Source organism: Nomascus leucogenys, chromosome 9 (genome assembly GCF_006542625.1).
Source record: "Nomascus leucogenys isolate Asia chromosome 9, Asia_NLE_v1, whole genome shotgun sequence".
Taxonomy (NCBI): Eukaryota; Metazoa; Chordata; class Mammalia; order Primates; family Hylobatidae; genus Nomascus; species Nomascus leucogenys.
This window is the reverse complement of record NC_044389.1, coordinates 77,497,318-77,514,640: the sequence shown is the minus strand read 5'-3', so window position 1 is coordinate 77,514,640 and position 17,323 is coordinate 77,497,318. Positions and strand designations below refer to the sequence as shown.

Sequence of the window (17,323 nt, the reverse complement as noted above, 5' to 3'; positions counted from 1 at the left end):
TAAAAGTGAATAGGACTTTACCAGCTGGAAGACCTCGAGTTTGACAGAATGAAGGAGACAGAAACTTACTGATAGGACACGATCTGAAATTGGTGCTTGAGAGCGGTTCCTACCACACGCAGGAAACGTCTCGTGAATGTACCCGGCATTCTCAACAGCAGTACACAAAACGGCTCTGCCACCAAGAACATTCTTACCCAGCAGGCAGCCCTCCTCATTAGCTTTGACATGCCACACAGCCCTTTGCTTACTGATGCAGTGCAGCCAACAGGGAGAGAGTTTACGACTAACAGCGAGACCGAACTGGCTAGTTACTTACCTTCTCACTTATGGCAGGCTTGCTTGTTTAACTTTTTGTTTCCTCTCTTGTCATAGCTCAGCGCCAAATGGTTATGAATCAGCAGAAGTCTGAACCTGACAGTTAAAAAGAATACATTTTCAGAAAAAAATTGGAAATTAACATTCCCTCCACTGCAGTCTTTCTTTCCTTGCCCTCTGTGTGCATGTTACTCTCCCGTTTTCTCTCTATGCAAGGCAGCTACGTAGTGGTCTATAAATATTGACCCTGACACTTGCTCAGTGCTTTACTTGCTCATGGCACAGGTCTGTGTTACTGAACACCGTGGTAATGCTCCGGCAAAGTTCTCAGCTGCTCAGACAAAGCTGTGGATTGGCTCACTACCCGGCAACCCTGTGCTTGCCTGGAAATACCATTCTGCTGCCAGCTTTACAGATGCTATGGGCCTTTCCTGAGGCCCAAATCAGGCACAGAAAGGCAATTACGAAGTTTGTCTGAAGAAATACAGCTTTCCTCAGGCAGGTGGAGAAAAGTGGGGCTAGGTGGAGTCAAAGACAAGAAAGGAAATACTGCCTTTGTTTCGGCCAAACACAATCTCAAACCCTTTGTAAAAGTCATATCTAAATGTCAGTCAATCAAGCTTTATAAAATTTAATTATGACATATTATGAATCCAAATGACACAGGAAAGCAGTTTTGTAATTTTTTTTAATTTCTCAATGAGAAAGGCTGCAGTGATTAAGTAATTGGTCACAAAAAATGTCAATGTAAGTTCATTTAGAGAATGATAGAAATGTATAGGAAAGTATAATATTAATCAGATACATCATATATTTAGTTAAAGATGCTAAAATATAACCTAAAATTATAACTCAACATAATATTTACAGTTTAAATATAAACTTCTATATTTATAATTATGACAAATTGAAAATTTAATTTTTAGATTAAGGATAGAATCCAAGCCATGACACTACAGTACATGGTTTGCAGGTGACATAAACAAGGTACATAGTATCTCCATATACCACCTATAAGGTCCACAGTATAAATGAGTAGAAAATAAATCAGCCCATATTTTTTATTTCTTGTCAAAGACAGTCATTTGTTTGCTTTACTAAAATTTTCTCTTGATTAAATCAAAGGTAAAGGAAACTTTTGGGAGACTCTGGTCACTTACTCATCTTACGGATAAGAAAATCAACCCCCAGGCTGGTTACTTTGCCCAGGGTCACATGGCAACTTTGTGACAGAGCAAAACTAGAAACCTTGCCTGATTACTTACAGTAATGTGTTCCTTCTATTAGAACGGTGGTTCTCAAAATCATCTTTAGGCTCATCTTCATATGAAAGCTTACTAAAATCTTACCAGTAAATGCAAATATTACAGCCAGAAAAATAATCAGCATAGAAGAAAAATAACTTTTTACAGTGTAACTGACCAAAAAAAATAAAGTTACACATAAGAATTAACTTTCAAACTATTTGAAATCCACCTTTCCTTGCTTAATGCAAAAATTAATATTTATCTAATGAATTAACTTATTGTCGACGCAGGTATATAACTAGGTGTTGAACAGGCAAAGATAAAACATAGTTCCTACTCTTAAAGACCTTCCAGGTCTAATTCCAGAAAAACAAAATAGAAGTTAAATGTAAAACAACGTAGCAAAAAGACTAGAGGAGGACACCACGGGAGAAGGGAAAATGAGCATCTGAGCCAACATGAAGTGGGGGTAGAAGGGGTAATTCCTCACTCCAGACTTCTGGATACTAAAGAATGGGCAGAAGGTAGTGAGGCAAAGAAGGGAAGAATAACACAATCAAGACAAAGGCGGGAGAGAGCACAACACATACTTAGAACTTCAAATAGATCTTTCTTGCTGGAGCTTAGAGTGTAAGACAGAAAATAGTTAAAAACAAAACAAAACCAACTAGAAGGAATAAGGTGATGAGGGATTTTATAAGCCAGGTTGACAAACTTGGGTTTTATAGAGTAGGATAGGCTACCAGGTTTTAACTGCCTTTATTCACAGACTCTTAAAAGAATTTTGAAAAATTATGTAACCATTTACACATTACCAAATTGACATATACAAATTTTCACCTGTGGTAAAATATGTACTTGCAAATAATTTAATTTCTACCCTATTGGAAATACTGACATTTTAAAACAAAACACATCAGCTATTTTAAATATACTCAATAGCATCTAAATCTACAATAATTTAATATAATCACTATCTAAGTAACACACAGAGATGCTTCTTTTGGCAGCTGAAATTTACATTGCTATTTATTTTCTTGATCTTTATTTCCATCTCGCTGTCTCATAGAATTTTTACATATTTTTATAATTAAGTCCTCAGTTGTTCACCCTGTCATACTTTTTTATTTTTTTATTTTTATTTTTTTTTTGAGATGGAGTCTTGCTCTGTCACTCAGGCTGGAGTGCAGTGACACTAATTGGCTCACTACGACCTCCGCCTCCTGGATTCAGGCAATTCTCCTGCCTAGGCCTCCCAAGTAGCTAGGACTACAGGCGTGTGCCACCACACCTAATTTTTGTATTTTTAGTAGAAATGAGTGTTTTGCCATGCTGGCCAGGCTGGTCTCAAACTCCTGACTTTAGGTAATCTGCTCACCTCAGCCTCCCAAAGTGCTGGGATTACAGGCGTGAGCCACTGCACCTGGCCACCCTGTCATACTGCAATACAAATTTAATGCATTAGTTGAATTTTTAATGTTAAATTTTCTATGACTCCAGGATAATGCACCATAATAACATTTGGGATGGATAAGGGTAAGAGAAAGAGTAAGGTAAGAGAAAGAGTGTTGTGAATAAAGCACTATTCTTAGCCAGATCAATGTTAATAGAGTTTATGTAGAAGTGGAGAATGTAGACACTGATTCCATTAAAATTACCCATTCAACTACCAAGGGAAAGAAACCAGTCTGAAAAGGCTACATACTGGACTGGGCACCAGTGGCTCACATCTGTAAACCTAGCACTTTAGGAAGCCAAGGCAGAAGGATTTCTTGAGGCCAGAAGTTCGAGACCAGCCTGGGAAACATAGCAAGGCCTTGTCTCTACAAAAAAATTAAAAAATAAAATAAAAATCTTAAATTAGGCAGGTGTGGTGGCACACACCAGTAGTCCCAGCTGAGGTGAGAGGATCCCTTGAGCTCAGGGATTTGAGGCTACAGTGAGCTATGACTGTGCCCCTGGACTCCAGCCTGGATGGCAGAACAAGACCCCATCTCTTTAGGGGGAAAAAAAAAGACTACATACTGTATGATTCTAACTATATGGCATTCTGGAAAAGGCAACACAATAGACAGTGTAAAGACTGGTGGTTGTAAGGAGATGACAGTGAAACATGGGATTTTTAGGGCAGTGAAACTACTCTGTATGATGCTATAATTGCAGATGAATGATATTAGGCATTTGGCAAAGCCCACAGAACTGTAAAACACAAAGAGTGAGCCTTAATGTAAAAAGTCTCTTCCTCTGTCTTCTTGACGCATGTGGTCTAGAGGGAGTAGAAGTATTATTTATCAAGGACTGTCCAAAAGGGGCTTTGGAAATATTATCTCTAACACTAAAAACAACACTAGCAGATGGTTGTTTTTGCCTTTTTTAAAAAATGAGGCTTAGTGTTACTAAGTGGCTTATCTGAAGTCATGTGACTAATAAACTCCAGAACTGAGATTCAGCCCAAATCTGTCTAGCTGGACTACAGTACCACATAAAGCCTTTATATCAGTCACTGAAGATGTATAGGCCCATGCCCAGGCAAGGTAGTGGATTAAACAGTGCACTCACAAACTCAGGACGGATTTGCTGTATCCTGCATTTCTCTCAAGGAACTGCTTGAATTTTAATATTGAGTATTGAGGGATAGCGGAAAGACAGGACTAACAAATTAAGCAGTGGATGAAATTAAAGTAACTGATACACCTTACTAAAGAGAACTTAAAGGTTTTTTTAATCTTCAATTTGACTGATGAGCAAGGAATACATGAAGAGTCAAGCGGGGCTCTTCTCTGAGTGGCTGGGTCTCTGCCAAGGCAAGGTTTTGGAAGGAAGGGGCAACTTTGGAACAGGGAGCTGGGAAGAGCAGATGGATTTAGTTTGGGACATGATGAACTTTAGATATCTGTGTTGTACTGAAGTATGTTCAATGGGTATTTAAATATACTAGTCTAGAACACCGGAGAGATGAAGACTGCATCAATTCAGTAAGCAGCTGTATTCTTGGTTTCCTGGTTCAAACCTTGTCACCATATAGTCTATTCTCAGCACAGAAGTAACTGAAGTCACTTAAAAACCTCACTCAGATTACATTCATCTTCTAATCAAAGCCCTGTACTGCTTCCCCATTTTACTCAGAGTAAAAGCTAAAAGTCCTTTTAATGGTCCAGATAGCCTAGCCCCACTTTATTCTCTCATCTTGTCTCTGACAGCATGGACTAGGGCCCCACTTGTCCTCCTACCATTCCTTAAATGTCCCTGACCAGTTTACCCCTGGTGTCCTTCTATTTGCTGTATGTTCTTGCAGAGAGCTGCACGGCTAACTGTTCACATTCAAGTGCCTGTTCAAAGTGCACCTTCTCAGCAAAGCCTACCACTCTCATACTAATTAAAATTGCAAACTTCCTTGTTATTTGTTATTGCTTGTGTCTTCCCCATAGAATATAGTTCAATAATAGCATAGATTTCAAGTCCCTAAACTGAGCCTTCTACATAATGAATGCACAATAAATATTTGTTAGATAAATTACTAAAATAAACATTTATGAGCAACATGCCAATAAAGGTGGCTCCCAAGGTCATGAGATCTCTCAGAAGTAGCGTGTATAATGAGAAGTAAACAAAAATCAACATTTACAAAGTAGGTCATGGAAGACAAGGGCATAAAGACTGAAAAACAATTATGAGGTCAGTAGAAGGAGAATGAAAAAGGGCTGAATGAGGACAGAGTCAAGGACTGAGGGGTCAACAATGTCGAATGGCATGGAAAGATTAAATATGAAAGAGACTGAAAAAGGCCATTACATACAACATTCAGAAAGTATTGTGATACTAAAAACCACTGAAATGCACAATTTAAAAAGGCAAATTTTATGGTATATAAATTATATTTCAAAAAAGCAGTTATTACAAAAGAAAAAGCACTGGCAGCTGAGCTGTTTTCACTGATGGTGGGAGGTAAGCAAGGAAAGTGAGACAGGAATAAAGTCACTCTTTCAAAAAGTTTGGCCACGAAGAAAAGAAAAAGGATGGGGTAATGCTTTAAAACAACAAACAATACCTAATGTTAAATGACGAGTTGATGGGTACAGCACACCAACATGGCACATGTATACATATGTAACTAACCTGCACGTTGTGCACATGTACCCTAAAACTTAAAGTATAATAATAAAAAACAACAACAACAACAACAACAAAACCTCATTCCAGTGTAGAGGTTGAATACTCTGAAGTCAAGCAGCCCCGTGTTTTCTTCTTTCTCCAGTTACACTGTAAGTTACATATGTGCCTTAGTTTCCTCATCAATGAAATGGATTTAATGTTAGTACCTGCATCACTGGGAATCAATAATTCATTTTATTGTTGAATAGTATTTCATTGCATGGGTATGCCAGGTTTTATTTATGCATTCATCAGCTAATGAACATTTGGGTTGGTTTCCACTTTTGGGCCATTATGAATAATGCTGCTATAAACAAGTTTTTGCTTCAACTTATATTTTCTTTTTCTTTTTTGAGACGGACAGAGTCTCACTCTGTTGCCCAGGCTGGAGTGCAGTGGCATGATTTCGGCTCACTGCAGCCTCCGCCTCCCAGGTTCAAGTGATTCTCCTGCCTCAGGCCTCCCAAGTAGCTGGGATACAGGCGCCTGCCACCATGCCTGGCTAATTTTCGCATTTTTAGTAGAGATGAGGTTTCACCATATTGGCCAGGCTGGTCTTGAACTCCTGACCTAGTGATCCACCCACCCTGGCCTCCCAAAGTGCTGAGATTATAGGCGTGAGCCACCATGCCTGGCCTCAACTTATATTTTCATTACTCTTGAGTAAATACCAAGTAGTAAAACTGCTAATATGCTGATTTTATGTTTAACATAGTAAAGAACTGTCCAACGTTTCCAAAAGTAGAATTTCACTGTGGCTTTAATCTGCATTTTCCTAGTGATAAATAATGTTGGGCATCTTTTCATGTGCTTATTAGCCATTTGGCTATTTACTTTTGACTTTTAGTAAATATAATTTCAGAAAACATTATGACCAAATAAAGCTTAAAATATGTTTTTGAGGGCCCAAGAAAGTTGTACCTGGCATAAACAGAGCCACTTACTTGTTAACTGAATAAATAAACTAATAAATAAATGAATGATTAAGGAATAAGAAATATTTTATTTATTAGTATATTGTTTCAGTTTTTAAAATGAATTTGAATTCCCATACAATTTCAACAAACTTTTAGTAAGGAGAAGTAGCTTTGGGAAAAAAATGCAATTGCAAAGAAAATGTGCTAATCCTCTGTTCATTATTATGATAAATACCTATAATGGTACTTTTAGCTTGGTAATAATAAAATAGTCTATCAGATCAATGTTAGGCAACTGAAATTGTAATCTTGTTACATTAATGCTTTAATTTAATGCTTCCTTGAAATCAGGTGTTAAAAAAGCAAGAAGCTAAGTAGTGAATGATTTTGCTTGTTTGTTTTAGACGGAGTCTCGCTCTGTCACCAGGCTGGAGTACAGTAGCGCGATCTCAGCTCACTGCAACCTCCACCTCCTGGATTCAAGCGAGTCTCTTGCCTCAGCCTCCCGAGGAGCTGGGACTATAGGCACGCACCACCACGCCCAGCTAATTTTTGTATTTTTAGTAGAGACGGGGTTTCACCATGTTGGCCAGGATGGTCTCGATCTCTTCACCTCGTGATCCACCAGCCTCGGCCTCCCAAAGTGCTGGGATTACAGGCGTGAGCCATCACACCTGGCCGTGAATGATTTTAAAATATGTTGTTGACAAACTTAGTTGTGAATACTACAAATTTATGTAATGAGACATTCTTCAGGGGCAAATGGGTACAAGCAAAATATTAATAATCCAACCTAGTCCTCGTTTTTCACCTGAGGGAACAGGTGACATTCAGTGTAAATGAATGAGGAGAAAGAAAATTGACTCTACAATGTGCCTAGTTAGAAGTAAACTACGAACTGCTTTTATCCTTTTTTTTTCCCAAAAAAAGGGGCTTTTTTCATACTTTAGGGACCTACTATTAGGCACATCACATACAGACTCACTTACCTTTAACTCTAAGGTTCTTTGTTCTCAAGTAATAAGTAATTTGGGCTCCCAGGGCCCCATAGGAAAATCATACATAAGTCTACCAACCTTACTGCTGCCACTTTATTGTAATACATACCCGTTATTAGTATAAGAAGTATTGGCTGCTCAATTAATAAATAGGTCATTTGTTCTTTTCAACTGAAATAATGTTGTATATAAGTTGTAAAGATGGAATAAACTAAATCCGGAAACCATAGCAAAGAATGCGCCTTTTTAAACTTTTATATGACATCACAGAAACCAAATGGCAAACTAAACTAAAGCACTTTATCATTTATCAATAGAAATTGTTCTTAAATTCATAGTGCATAAAATACACAACCATAACCAATAATAAAACAACTATGTTTAATAAAATAAGGTAATAATGAAGAATGAAAAGCATCCAGAATATCAAGTTATTTTTGTTACAGTTGTTGCTAATTGAACCTATATTAAAACTTCACTGATTTCTCATCATGTTTAATAGTAATAGCTGGGTTTCCAGCTGTATTATCAGTATTTCAATTTCTTTTTCTCCTAGAGCTAAATGTATATTTATATGACATGAAGGACAATATCAAAAGTGTTATTTAACATAATAAATATTTGCAATATAATTTCAAGCATTTTCTACTTTTTAAAAAGGCTGCAGTTCTTAAAATCATCATATATCTGTAAGTACAGATTTCTTAAAGGTAAGGAATTAATCCTCACTAAATCAAAAATTTCTACAATTACTCCAAATGGAAATTAGATTAGGTCTACGTGACAAGAAACTGGATAAGAACATTTAATTCCATTAATCTCTGGATGATTCTAATATCCAGATGATAAATCATTATCTGACATTTTAAACAACTGTTTTCTTTCATTATAAAGGTGTAGCTGAATTCTCAATGTTTCTTTTTTAGAAATGACTCATTAGAGGATATTTTCATTCATACAGATACCCATAATTAACAATATGCCATTAATTGTATGAAATAGTTATTTCTAGAAAAAAAAACTGCCATATATTTGGTTAGGCAGTGCAACCAGAATCATAAGAATAAAAAGTATCTTTCGAGGGGGGTCAAAAAGGTGGTCCTGAAACCATCCATGCCAGAGAGATTTACGTCAGCTAAAAGGAAAGAAGCAAAGATTGGTGGATTCCCTAAGACAAGCTAAACTCATACATTAGAATGGAAAGGGGAAAATCCCAGGAAGGAGGGACTCAGCAAAAACCAACTCAATGGTCTCAATGGGAGAGGAGAATATTTGTTTACCAAGTTTAAACTGACTTTCACTGTTTATTAATTATATGGCAGTAGCTCAGAAAATATCACTGAATGATTAAATTTAGGCAGTGAAAACAGGAATGTGGATTAAGTCTGAAAATTCATTAAAAAACAAAAACACTGGTCTATTTTACAGCTCCATGATAAATACACTTTCATATGGAAGATTTAAATTGCAAAGCTCAGGAATATCATTATTCATTTATATATATATATATATATTTTTTTTTTTTTTGAGACAGAGTCTGGCTCTGTCGCCCAGGCTGGAGTGCAGTGGCGCAATCTCGGCTCACTGCAAGCTCTGCCTCCTGGGTTCACGCCATTCTCCTTCCTCAGCCTCCCGAGTAGCTGGGACTACAGGTGCCCGCCAACACGCCCGACTAATTTTTTGTATTTTTAGTAGAGACGGGGTTTCACCGTGTTAGCCAGGATGGTCTCGATCCCCTGACCTCGTGATCTGCCCGCCTTGGCTTCCCAAAGTGCTGGGGTTACAGGCGTGAGCCACTGCGCCCAGACCATTTTATATTTTTAATCAAAATATATTTTTTAAAAAGAGGAAATAGTAAGAAAACAATAAAACAAACTAATCTTTGTAAAAACATGAATGAAACATCCATTAATCTTGTTTGGCTCACATATAAAATGTGGTTGTTTCTACTTGCTGTTCTGATTGACAAGGCCTGAAATTTTCTTGAAATGTGGTGTCAACAATAACTAAAGAGTAATGAAAAAGAAAAGACTAAAAATGAAAAATCTCACTTCCATACTTTGGTAGATCTGAATATTGTCACGTAAAATACATTGTCAAGACCTGATTAAATTAGACTTTAAGATGGATGGAAGCAATTCTTTTGGTTTTGGAAAACTTTACTTTCATGAGATTACTTTTGGAGTGGGTGAAAACTGACAGGAATGTACTCTGAGTTTTGCTTTGTTTTGTTTTCCATCCTATAATTTACTTCAATCTAGTATGAGTCCTAGATTGAGCAAGAACAGAGCTGCAACTGAGCTGAGGAAAGACAGTAAAAGTAGAAAACATAAGAATAAAGAAAATCCTTAAACTTTTTTTCATGACCCAATAAAGAGATGAAATAATGTTAACAAATAGCATGTCAATATAGTAATTAAACTACTTATGTTTTTATTTTGTTTTAAAGGTAACTGGTATAGAACCAACGAATCAAAATAATTGTTTTATATAAATACTTATGTTTGGAAAAACATATACAAACTGCCCCCTTATAATTGATACTTAACACCAGTAGAGAATATGAAAGAATAAAGTCCAGGAACCTCAAAAACATGTCTAAGGGCTAAGGGATCCATGGTGCTTGGGTAAAACCTCTCTTACGGTCCAACTCCTAATGGTCTGTGGAAATCTAACAACTCACATTTACGTGGCACTTTATATTTTTATAAGTGCTCTTTCATTTGTTCATCGGGATAGGCAATAAGAAAGTATCCCTACTTTACATATGAGGAAAGTGAACTTCATTGGTAAGGGAATAGCCCAATGTGTGAATGTTCGAAAGAAATATAGATAGAAACTGAATTCAGGTCATCTCACCTTAAATCTTGGGCCCTTACTACTATATCTTTCAGTAACACCACAGGAACAAATCTCAGTAAAATTATTTTCCTATGGGAAAACACAATAATTACCATGGAACAGAATGAAGTCTTCCAATTTAGGGCATATATATTTTTGTTGACAATGGCCAACACACACACACACACACACACGCACGCACACACACACACACACACACATAGCTCTTATTTTGGTTTCTCTGGTGTTGGTTAATGGCAGTATCATTACTTAGTCAACTATGCTAAAAATTTCAGTGTCTCACTTCTGCTCTGCCCTATTTCCAGTTAGTTACTATCTACTCAAGATTCTTGAGTATATTTTGAATCTCTGGAGCTTGTCTCCTTTTCTTTCCTCTGTTCCTACTGAAATTCAGACTTAGCTTTTATCTAACTTTAAATACGGAAATGATCACAATCTAGTCTCCCTGGCACCACTTTCCTTTCTCCTCCATCAATCTACTATATTGTTACTAGGCTGATTTTATTAATCAAGACCTCCTCTGGCAACAGAGGGTTCAAACTTCTCAGCATAGCATAAAGGCCTTTCCACCACCTTGACCTGGCCCTGTCCTTTCAGATTCATTTCCCCCTTTGCCCATAACACAAATCCCACCTTATGCTCTCCTAACGTACCATGCCACCTGTTCACAGGAAATGCCATGTGTAGACTTTCCATACCTCTGTTCACAGAATGACCTTCTGTAAACCTTTAATTCTATACAGTAACATTTAAGCCAGAACAGAACTATATCCAAATATGTGAGAATGCAGATTCAAATTAAAAGAAGGAAAACTACTTTGGATGCTGTAACTCTGGTATCAAGACTCTTTGCTTTCATTGCTTGCTGTCTGCTTCTTAGAAATGTGACACTGGTAGCGTTTCCTCCTAAAAGCAGAAGGGAAAAGCACACACCAGTTTCCAGGCTTACAGCAGCAAAGCTATGACAATACTGTGGTGTATTTCACAAGGACTTCGGGAACCTGAAGAGAATTTCTGTCCTGAACACCAATTTTTCTTTCTCTGTTTAATTATCTGTGTAATTTTTAAAAACACAATAAAAATATGTCCATTTCAACTGTATGACTGTCCTTTTGAAAGCCCTAGTCATCTAGCTATTAGGTAAAATTATGCATAGTAGTATTGTAGAGATTTTGAAGCAGGATACAATCTGAAGGAGCAATCCTAAGTAGTATTTAAGTGCTAAAATTATGACAAAAGTACCCATGGAGCTAATAGGGCCTCTACATAGAGATTTTTAAATATTTATGTGCCCAAGGACTGCTGCAATTTCTTTTGGGTAGAATAGTGAAGTTCAAAGTACACTGATGAAAGTTTTCATTGAGTTTACTGGCAATCAATATCAATTAAAAGCTACATGTTAAAATGCATATCAGGTGTTACTGGAAAATGCATCTATCTGAATAGCAGCTATTGAGAAGTTTATCAAAAAGAGTAAATAATGTATAAAAAGTCCCAAGTGAGTGATGAAAACCTTATTCAGATGACAAGCCACATATCAGTTGGAAGCCAGTGCACAGACTTATTGGCACCAACAATGTTTTCTTAATTTCCTAAGTGTGCATAACATCATGCCCTGCCCCTCCAATTGGCTTAGTATATCCTTTTTTATTGCTTTATTCTATTAAAAATTACTTCAACTCGCTTACATTCCTGATAAATCCATTTTATAATTTTAATTAGCAGTTCTAATCCTTCTCATGGAGTATTTCTTATTTATTTTATGCTTTCATTCAATAAACACTTGCTTAGTATCTGTTATGGGCCTGGCACTCTAGACACAATCCCTGTTCCCAGTAAGGCTAAAAGCTAGTGAGGGAGACAGACTGGTGGCTACATCGCTACAATTATAATACAGCAAAGGCCATGAGATAAACATGCAACATAGAAAATAAAACTTCCTGGAGACTGAGCTCAGAGAAGGCTTTGTGGAGGGGGACGTGATACTTGGGTTCTTAAAACAGGAGACGTTAACCAGAAAGTATATGACGATTTCTAATATGGGACACTTTGGTAAGACCAAAATATGGCTTTGGAGTTAGGGCCTTAAGTGATGGTAACAGGCTTAATATAACTGCCCTTAAATTTTCCATATCGAGACTATCACATTTCTAAGTGTACTTCCTCTCTGCCTGTTGACATTCATTTCATTCTAGGTCTCTACTCAAATTTTTTAAATGTGATTTCATGTAACTTTTTGGCAAAAATAAGATATAATTATGAATATTACCAAAATCATTTTCAATTAGCATTCTTATTCATTTGTTTAAAAAATATTTATTGAGCAACTGCTACGTGGCAGGCTTAGTTTTAAGCATTGGCTATATGATGGTGAAGCAGCGTGTCAGGTATCTTCTCTCATGGACTTTACATACTAGTGGGAAAACGCACTAACAAATGAAATGTGATAATAACAAATAGAAAAAAACAATAATAAAATTTAAACAGAATAATGTGATAATATTTGGGAAAACACAGCTTTAGACAGGGAAATTCAGAAAATGCCTGCTTAAAGCAGAGCCCTTGGAGCTGACACTTGAATGGTGAGAAAGAGCCAGCCACGTAAAGACCTGTAGGAAGAGCATTCCAAGCAGAAGAAACTGCTAATGGAAAGTTCCTTGGTTAAGAACAATCTTTAATATTCAGGTGACAATTTTTTTTCATTTGTTTTTTGTTTTTTTTTTTGAGACGGAGTCTGGCTCTGTCGCCCTGGCTGGAGTGCAGTGGCATGATCTCCTCTCACGGCAATCTCCGCCTCCCGGGTTCACGCCATTCTCCTGCCTCAGCTTCCCGAGTAGCTGGGACTACAGGCGCCCGCCACCACGCCCGGCTAATTTTTTGTATTTTTTAGTAGATACGGGGTTTCACCGTGTTAGCCAGGATGGTCTTGATATCCTGACCTCATGATCCGCCCACCTCAGCCTCCCAAAGTGCTGGGATTACAGGCGTGAGCCACCGCACCCGGCTGACAAATTTTTTTTAATGGTAAAGAGGACACATGATGATGTCAAATAAGGAGATGGTGGCCAAAAGGCATGGTTGTTTTTGGCCAGTGGTTCTTAAATAGTGCTGCATATTAATATCAACTAGGATGTTTTTAAAAATCCAGATACCCAGGACATATCCCAAACCAGTGAAATCAGAACTGCTGGAGTAAAAGGCAGACACCAGTATTCTTTAAAGTTCTCCATGTAATTCTGATAATGCAGCCAAGGTTGAGAAGGACTAATTTAGGCCACAGTAAGAAATTTAAATTTTAGTCTAATTACATAAGCAGCCTTTGGAAGATAAAGATTTCATCTGAAACTTCCGTCATGCACCTAATTGTTTAATTCCTATGTGAATATTTGGTTTGTTTGTTTTGTTTTTTTTAAAAAAGGCAATACACCTTTGGATACATTTCTTTCTTAAGTAAATTCTCTTTAAGAATAACGAAAATGAAAGCAATTCTTGAAATGCTTGCCTCTAAAAATTCAAATAATTTAGGTGAAAATGAGTTCTTCTGGAAATACTCAACACTATTAAATCCATCTTGGATTCATTGTTTTTTATATATTCTCCCTGTGCATTCTGGAATACATTTGCTTACAATTTGTGAGTAACTTTGAATCTGTTAGGAGGAAAAGATACTTAAAATGTAACACAGTATCTACATTTTGCTTACATTATTCTTTCTGATTCCTCCTAATACTGACCACCAGGATTCCACTAGTGTGTGTTCTCTGTGTTCTTAAGCCCATCTGCTGAAAGGGCATATCATTTTGCAGCATGTAATTCTGATAAGAGTTCACCAGCTACAGCTGTATAATTCAACTGGGAAATATTCTGAAAAGTGAAGTTGATTCACTAAAACTATTGGAACCTGAGAATCATCATGGGTTTACATGATGATTTTAAACATTTAGATACATTTCTCTGGCACAGTTGCCATTTCTATTGTTCAATTAAACACATGGGATATCTTTCCTTGGAGTGTATTTAGTGGAAAATAAAGTCTCCTAATCATAGGTTACATTTTCCAAGTCTTAGTGTCAATTTAGGTTATTATTTTTAACAGCTGAAATCATCCATAAACTAAGCAGGCTAAATTAAATTGCAAGAAAATACAACGCAATGAAGTACTGGTCACATTTCAGAAAGGCAAGCTAATCAGTTAAAAACTGATTTAACTATCATGTGGTGCGAGAGTCCTAAGAGTTCCACTGGTAGAGCTTCTCCTCGTGTTTCTATTAGAATATTAAAATATGCTACCTACTTGAAGAAATTTAATTAAGAATTCAACCATTCAATAAAAGATAAATTTGCTGGGCATGGTGGCTCATGCCTGTAATCCCAGTGCTTTGGGAGGCTGAGGTGGAAGGATGATTGCTTGAGCCCAGGAGTTCAAGGCTGCAGTGAGCTGTGATTGCGCCACTGCACTCCAAACTGGGCAATAGAGCAAACCCTCATCTCAAAAAAAAAAAAAAAGAAAGGATAAATTTATGAAATTCCATTATTTACCTACCCAAAGCAGTATTTTACCTAATTGCATATATAAGTATTACACTACCAATTTTTTATCTAAGGGAATTTCAAGGTAGTAGACAAATTTTCTGCACAATCTATTGGTCATGGAATTCACTGCATATGAGTTAAAATGACAACTTCTACTCTTTGTGTGTGTGTATGTGCGTGTGTGTGTGTGTGTGTGTGTGTGTGTGTGTGTGTGATGGAGTCTTGCTCTGCCACCTAGGCTGGAGGGTAGTAATGCAATCTCGGCTCACTGCAACCTCTGCCTCCTGGGTTCAAGCGATTCTCCTGCCTCAGCCTCCTGAGTGGCTGGGATTACAGGACTGCACCACAACGCCCGGCTAATACCCAAGTATTCTCAACTTGTATTAAGTATCTGTCTTCCCTTGTCTAGTAGACTATATTGTTACAAACTTTGATTTGACAATGATTTGTATTCATTCATTCACTAATTTTTCCAACCCACCTATTCTCATTCCGGGTTTTGGGTAGCCAGAACCTATCTCAGCAGCTCAGGGTGCAAGGCGGGAAATAACTCTGGACAGGACACCATTACCTCACAGAGTGCACTCACACACCCACACTCATTCTGACCGGGACAATGCAGATGTGCCAATTCACCTAATACACACATCTTTAGGATGTGGGAGAAAATTGAAGTACCTAAAGGAAACCCACACGGACATGGGGAGAAAGCCAGACTCCATACAAAGAGGGGCCTTGGCTGGGAATCAATTTTTTTTCTCATCAATGTTACTGAAGAAAACAATGCCGAACAAGACATTACTTGAGGACCTGTTGTATATCACAGAGGAATTTACCTGAGGGTGAGTGGTTGAGGCAAAATTAGGGCTACAACATGAAATAAGCAATCCTATTTGGAACTTAACTTATTCTATTATAACCATGCTTTGCCTATATTTTAGAAAATCATTCAAACTATAGTTAATAATTCACAAAGAAACACTGCCTTCAATTTTGTGATGAATAAATCTTATCAGTGGCCAGTTCAACTGCCAAAAAGTGGTGTGCTTTCTTAGGTACAGTAATAATTGCAGTGAACTGTGATGACTTATTCCGGTATTTTCCATTCATTTTATATCACCTTTAATCCTTTTAAGAGAGCTACAGGGAACATGGTCTCCTGACAGCCTTGTGAAGATACATTTGTGTTTCATGCAGGTAGCAGTTTTCTGCTCCTTGGTTTTCACAAGCTGCTGCATACCTGGCACCCCCACAAAAACTAGCTGGATATTGTTGCTGCTGAAAGCAAAGGGGAAACTGGAGTAATCAGATGCAGTGAGCAGGATCCAGCCTATGCAGACTAAACATCCGAAACAGTCCAACATTTTCCAAAGCACACGTGGCCCACATATGTAGTGACAGAAGATTAGCCAAGCTGGTGTGGCCAAGAAGAAAGGAGATGCTGGCAGCTGCACATTCGTCGCCTTAAATGAAGTTTTCACTATTCATTTTTATGAAGTTTAACCATATGGTTCTTGATATTTGAAAAGATGAATTTTGAGAATCACTGGGACAATCTGTCAATACTTATGCAAAGCTAGATTTTAGAAAGAGATGTAATTTTTCTTCACTTTAAAAGGATATTTTTCCTCTTTTCTTACAAAAACACAAGGTTTCTATACCTGGCCAGTTAAAACTATTGCCACTTAAAAATTCTGCATGTCTGAGAACTTGATATAAGTTAAAACATGCACCACCCACAGTCATAATTTTGGCTTTGCCAGAGAAAAACTTCAAATTTGATTCACTAAATACTATAGAAGTTCACTAGATGTTTATATAGTAAAATTTGAGGATGAAAACATAAATATGTGTAAGGTTTATTTTAACATAAAAGGTTCTGTGTCTGTCAACATCTATACCTACAGTCTATTAACTTTGGAGTTGACCTGTAAAGATTGGATACAAAGAAGTATGGATGATTTCTTTTAAATTTTTTTATTTTTGCAAAGATGGTGATACGGTTTGGCTGTCTCCCAAACCAAATCTCATCTTGAATTGTAGCTCCCATAATCCCCGAGTGTCATGGAGAGACCCCGTGGGAGGTAACTGAATCATAGGGGTAGGTTTTCCCATGTTGTTCTCATGATAGTGAGTAAGACAAAGAAGTAGACAGATTTTCTGCACAATCTATTGGTCATGGAATTCACTGCATATGAGCTAAAATGATGACAATTTCTACTCTTACCTTTCCGTGTGTGTGTGTGTGTGTGTGATGGAGTCCTGCTCTGCCACCATGCAAGATGTGCCCTTGCTC

At 37.3% G+C, this 17,323-nt stretch overlaps 1 protein-coding gene across 2 annotated transcripts in view; it reads right to left on the bottom strand.

Moving 5' to 3' along the window:
- BMPR1B (bone morphogenetic protein receptor type 1B) overlaps positions 1-17,323 on the bottom strand; it is a 398,101-nt gene that overhangs the window by 159,036 nt on the left and 221,742 nt on the right. Inside the window, exon 3 of one of the 2 annotated variants that reach the window (XM_030819142.1) lies at positions 320-414. The gene's annotated coding sequence lies outside the window, so the exon portion shown is untranslated. Of the gene's footprint in view, positions 1-319; positions 603-17,323 lie in introns of those variants that run through there. The other variant, XM_030819143.1, reaches the window with a different exon arrangement.